This window comes from Antechinus flavipes, chromosome 4 (genome assembly GCF_016432865.1).
Source record: "Antechinus flavipes isolate AdamAnt ecotype Samford, QLD, Australia chromosome 4, AdamAnt_v2, whole genome shotgun sequence".
Classification (NCBI taxonomy): domain Eukaryota; kingdom Metazoa; phylum Chordata; class Mammalia; order Dasyuromorphia; family Dasyuridae; genus Antechinus; species Antechinus flavipes.
Genome location: NC_067401.1, coordinates 82,516,728 through 82,523,490, shown reverse-complemented (window position 1 = coordinate 82,523,490; position 6,763 = coordinate 82,516,728).

Below are 6,763 nucleotides of genomic sequence, written 5' to 3'. Positions count from 1 at the left end.
CTCTAACCCTAAATCTATAATCCGATAATCCTACAAGAAGAATATAGCCTCAGACCATGACTGCATTAAGTAGCAAATTTTTTTTTAAATAGCAACAAAACCATTTTAAGTGCTCAGATAGAAAGTTGTTGTTGGTGTTCATGTTCATATTCAAAGAGGACCAATGACAGGCTGATTTTAGGGTCAGTCCATCATGAGATCAAGTCAGGCAGAAATGGGCTGCTTGGATGCAGGAGTCCCATGCCAGTGTCTCCCGCCTCTCATAATCAGTACTAATGTTCTAAAGAGAAACCCTGAATGTGTTCTTGTCCTGCTTCTGACCTCCCTTGTGTAACTTCTCCATAAAATAATCTTTTAGACAAACTCGTGTTAGCCTTTCAGGCTATATGGCCAGCCCATCAGAGTTGTACTCCCTGCAAGAGTTTGAATGTTTAAAGATAGCTCAGATTGAGATGGGACTTTAGTGTCCAGCACCCTAACAAAATCAGTCAAATCAAAACCCATATCTTTAGCCCTTAATATGTTATAGAGTAACGCTAGAGATACAAAATCAAGCAAAAACAAAGATAAACCCTGCCCTCAAAGATGTTTACATTCTCATAGGTGAAGATAATATATTAGCAATTTTTCAAGTCTGGTCCAGGGGTCCCCTGGGGCTCCTTAAATGGGAGTCCACAATATCAAAAATATTTTCATAAAAATAATACTAAGATGTTTTAATTCCTAATATGGTAAATATTTCTAGACATAACTCCCCCTCCTCCTAAAAAAAAGCTTTATAATTTATAAGAATTTTGATGTAAATTCCAAGATTCATGATAAAAAAAAAATACTTTTTACCTCTTGAGAGAGCTAATGAACTCTGAGTTCAAATTGAAGTATAATTTTCTTGCTTTTTTGTGATATGGCTAATATGGGAATATGTTTTGCATGATTTCACACATTTAACTGATATACTGTTTGCCTTTTCAGTGGATAGGAAGGGGGTGGAAGAGAGTGAAAGAATCGGAAACTGAAAACTTAAAAAGAAAGAATTTTTTAAAAAAGTAAATAATAAAAACATTTAAGGAAAAAAATAATTTTGATTTTGAGACCAAAAAGTTTGAGAATTACTGCAATACATAAAAGAGTGCTAAAAAGGCATAAGGACAGGGGATAATGGGGACATAATAGTGAAGTTCAGGGAGTCAGAAGCAGAGCCAGGAGAGGAATAAAAAAATGGCTGACCTAGGCCCTTCCTCAAAACGGAGATTCCAGGAGGCATTATGGGAGAAAAGGGGTCTGAAGGGTAGAGAGATGGCACAGTAAAGTCATAGGCTCTGAGGAATAGTAGTTATGGCATTGTGGGGATGTACAGAGGACCAGAAGCAGAGTCAGGAGGGGAAACCCACACATATTGCCCCTCACTTTGCAGCTTATAGCGCTAAAGCCTAAGGGACCTAACCCACTGTCAGGTTAAATTAATTTCCCAAGGTCACACAGAGACTGTAAGTCACAGAGAATGTGTGGACGTGTATCAGGTGCTCCCTGATGAAATCGCAGGTCAAATCCCCCCCAAAAAAGTATCATGTGGAGTGGACACAATCAGCTACACATCCTGTCCTGCTCCTTAAAGGAGAGATGAGCACTCCCAGACAAATCCCTAGGGATTTACATCCAGAGGGCCTCATCAACCCAATAATTTCCTTGGTTCATATTTTGAATTGACTGAAGGTGTGAAATTTTCATGTGACTCTCTGCAAGCAGTGATAGGGATGATATTTTCCTCTCTTGATGGGGAGCAGTTGTTCTGGTATTTTTATCTAACCTACTTGCAGTAGATATTATTACTGTTTATGAAGAAGTTTCTCTCATGGAAATCTCTGGAGAGCTTTTCACCTTCTGCTGAGCTCCATCCAGAAGCTTTTGTTGCCAGCTCTTTTCTAAATTAGATGATAAACTTGTAGCAGGAGGAATTGGGACAAAAGATAAAAAGAATTAGGATCTAAAAAGGGTGGAGTTCTTCAAGCTTGTAGGGAAGTCTTAACTGACCTGGGTCACCACTCCCCCATGGAGTGTCTGCTATTTGCAGAGGTAGGAAATTGTTCATTTATGAAGAGGACCCGGGGACATCATGAATGATGTCTTGATTTGAACATTAATTGGATTTAAGTGAAACAGAGTTGTCCAAACTCATCAGTCTCACTCTCTCCTCCATGTTAAGTGGCAGGAAAAAAAGTCAAGATGATTGGCGATGGTCCAGGATGCACACAGAAGTCTGATATAACAGCAAGAGGAGTCAAGAAGACTAAGCTCAATTCAAGATAATTCAAGGGACTCTTGGACAAGATAATTAACTTCTCAATGCCCCAGAACAGATCTAAAACTGTAAGATGAAGAGCAAGTTAGCTGACACAATTTCTTCTACTAATGGAATCACATCCAGGCAAAAAATAACAAAAAACAAAAACCTAACAATCAGAAAGCAACATGTAATAATGATAGCAATATCTACCATTTATATACCACTTTAAGATTTTAAAAATACTTTATATATAATCTCTCTTTTTATTCTCACAACAAAAAAGTATTATCCTCATTTTATAAATGGGGAAACAGATGGAAACAGAGGATTAAGTGACTTGCAGGACTGCTAGTAATCACAGCTGGTAAATGTCTAAGACTAGACTTAAATTTGAGTCTTATAGTACTCTACCCCAAAATATCTAGCTGCCATAGAGCCCTTCTTTCTCAAAACTCCCAGCAAGCAATACAGATGAGTGTTTCTATAAACCCAACAAATATTAATTGAATATTTGCCATGTGCCCATTATTTAATACTAGGAGCTAAGAGGAAGACCAAAAGGGTATTCATTAAACTTTTGTTAGTGTTCAGTTTGTTTATTGAACCATTGTGATTATTGAATCATAGGATTTCCAAATTGTTCAGAGACCATAATGAGAAAAACATGAATTAGTCTTAGGCTTGAACACTGAGCCTAGAATTAGAATCTAAGAATTCAAAATCTATCCTCATAGAAGAAAGAATTTTGAAAATCAAGTAAGAGATGCAGGCGAAAAATGAGAGTGATGCAAGAAAATCATGAAAATCAAGTCAACAGCTTGCTAAAGGAGAAACAAAAAAATTCTGAAGGAAATAATACCTTAAAAACTATGTTAAGGGGGGCCTCATGTGACTCTCTGATGGTTGGTGCAGTAGATAAAGCACCAGCCCTGAAGTCAGGAGAACCTGAGTTCAAATTTGACCTCAGACATTTAACACTTCTTGGCTGTGTGATCCTGGCCAAGTCACTTAACCCCAATTGCCTCAGCAAAAAACAACAGAAGCAACAACAACAACAAAACAAACAAACAAACAAAATCGTGCTAGGCCAAATAGTAAAGGAAGTACAAAAAGCTAGTGAGAAGAAGAATGCCATAAAAAGCAGAAGTGGCCAAATGAGGGAAAAAATCCACTGAACAAAACAACTTTTACAAATGTAATTGGACAAATAGAAAAGGAGGTTCAAAAGCTCATTGAAGAAGATAATTCCTTAAAAATTAGATTTGAGCAAATTTAAGCTAATGACTTTATGAGAATTCAAAAAACAATAAAACAAAATCAAAAGAATGAAAAAAATGGAAGAAAGTGATGTGAAATATCTTATTGGAAAAAGAGACTGACCTGGAAAACAAATCCAGGAGAAATAATTGAAAATTTATTGGATAGCCTATAATGGAAAACAATCCCTTCTCCAATGTAGCTGACAGCTTTTAAGCTTGAAGATTAAGAAAACTCATTAATTCCCAAAACAGGTTGTTCTATTTGGATAGCTCTAATTTTTAAGTAATTTCTGATTACATCAAACATAAATTTGTCTCTTCATAACTCTGGAGCACTGCTGACCAAGCAGAAGAATCAAACAAGTGTTTATTAAGAACATACTATGTTCTGGGCACTATGGTAGGTACTAGAGGTACAGTGGTAAAAATGAAAGTCTCTTCTTTTGGGGGGGAAATATGTTATACATATCAATAATCAATCAATCAATATTTCTCTATCATTATATGTCAGGCTATATGTTAAGCCCTGGAAATACAAAAACAGGCAAAAAAAACTGCCCAGAAGAAGCTTACATTCTCTTCAGGAAAACAGCATGTATATTTATAAATATAAACAAACTATATAAAAGACAAATAGGAAGTATTTTGTGGGGAGAGACTGACAACTGGGAGAAATCAGAAGAAAATTCTTAGAGGAAGTGGCATCAGCTACACATATGAAGGAACCCTTGGATTCTAGTAGACTTTGGCTGAAGAGGGAAGGCATTCTAAAAATAGAGAATGGCGTATATACAAAGGTATAGCAATGGTAGATAAAATGTTTTGGGTGAGGAATAGCAAGAAAGCCCATTTGGCTGGACCAAAGAAGTCTAATCCCTGATCTATGTGACAGCCCTTGAAATACTAAAAAATATTTGTTAAAATCTCCTCTGCCTTTTCTTCTCTATGTAACATTCTCCCAGTTTCTGAAGGGGACTCATTGGCTGGTGTGAGTAGGTTACAGTTGTACAAGACTATATCATATTAAGGTTATGAAATGGCCAAGTTTAAAGATAGTCTAATTTCCCCCCAAGGAAGATTATGGCATTCTCACCATACCTCGTGAAGTTAAAAAAAATGATAATGAAAAATGAGAGGGTTATGCGAGACCTCTTGGAGGCACTGCTATAATTAGACCCAAGATATCTAATGCTTTTCTTGGACCATTTGCCTGTGCCACTCATTTGCCCTTTGGCATATGTACCATAGCATTGCTATATATCTCTTTATGCATATATTGTTTCTCTAAATAAATCATAAGTCAGTTAAGAACAGTGGCTATGCCGAAACCCTTTTCAGTGTCTAGTATAGTTCTGTTTTAAAATATATATTTTTTCTCAATTACAGATAAACAATTTTTAACATTCTTTTCTATTAAAGCTTTTTATTTTCAAAACATATGCATGGATAATTTTTCAACATTGACCTTTGCAAAACCTTGTGTCCCAAATTTTCACCCCGCCCCTTCTCCTAACCCCTTCTCCTAGATGGCAAGCAAACCAATATGTGTTAAACATTTAACATTCATTATTTTTTAATTTTTGAGCTCCAAATATTCTTCCTCTCTCCATTCCTATCCCCTCCTTAAGAGAGTAAGCAATCTGATGTAGGCTACACATATTTCCATATTAATGGTATAAAAGAAAGACCCAAAAGAAAAAAATATGAAAAAAATAGAAAAATGAAAAATAGTATGCTTTAATCTATATTCAGACTCCATCAATTCTTTTTCTGAAAGCAACTGCATTTTTATTATGAATCCTTTGTAATAATCTTGGATCAGTGTATTGCTAAGAATAGCTAAGTCATTCATAGTTGATCATTGTTCAATATTGCTATTACTATGTTCAATGTTCTCCTGCTTCTGCTCTTTGCATCAGCCTACTCTAGGTCCTAACATATTATAGGTGCTTAATATATGTTTGTTGTATAATGGGTGCTTAATAAATATATATTAATTAATACATATTCACTAATATGTATTAATATATATTAAGCAGGTGCTTAGTATATGTTTGTTGTTTAGCAGGTGTATGTAACTACTCAGCACACATACACATATATACACACATGAAATAAACTCCAGTGGATTATCTCTAGTATCAAATAGGAAGTTTTTCACTTAAAGGTCTTCATAACCAGGCCATTTCCTCTCATTCTAGCCTTCTTATCCCTTATTCTCTTCCATACACTCTGTAGTCCAGCAAAATTGCAAATTCAATGCATCTCTTGTCTTAGAGTCTTTGTACTGGCTTCTCCAATACTTGAATGCTTAATTATAATTACAATACAATTACAATAATTGTATTTTATAATTATAATAAATAGTTGTTGATTGGTTAGTAGTTGGTTGCTCGAAGGAGACTGAGAAACGATCAGGAGAAGGGTAGAGCTAGGTAGGAGCCACTTTTCCAGGGCGCTCTCCAGTCTCTCACATGCACGCCAGCAGAGCAGACCTGCTTGTCACTTGCCTCAGACTTAGTCATCCAGAATACCTGCTGGAGCCCATCGAACGTGTGGGATCATGTACACTTACTTGTAGAACCATCAGCGAGCACGCTTGTCTAACAATGCACACAGGGCGCTGAGTCGCTGCATCTGGGAAGGAGGGAATGAATGGTATGTGGAAGGGAAAGTCCAAGCTTCTTGTCCCACTTTCTTAGGGTTGGGACTTGGGCAATCTGGTTAGACTGCTCAGACTCCTGCATTATAAGGGTGCCTTCAGAGGCTTACAGCTTCTCATCGAATGACATGTTGGACCACTTTCACCATGGCTCAGTTTTGGGTGAGGAAGGTAAGGGTTGGAAGCTATGGGGAAGCAGCGGGCTTTGCCCTCAGTGACTTATTAGGATATCTTTTTCCCTAATGACCATTCTCACGTACATGTTGTCTCCCCCTTTAGAATGTCAGCTCTCTGAGGAAAGGGTAAGAACTTTCTCACATTTATATTTGTATTTCCAGGGTCCAGCACGTAAACATGGAAGTGCTTGATAAATACCTTTTTTTCCATTCATTCATTATTCATTCTGTGTTATAGTCACAATGGGATCAAAAATAAATTTATTGTCTGTAATCAATGAACTTATGGGACACCTTTATTTCAAGAAGTTCAAAGCTCTTTTACACGTATCACTCACATAACCTCAAATCAGATTTGTTGGTAGCAAGTATAGGTATAGGA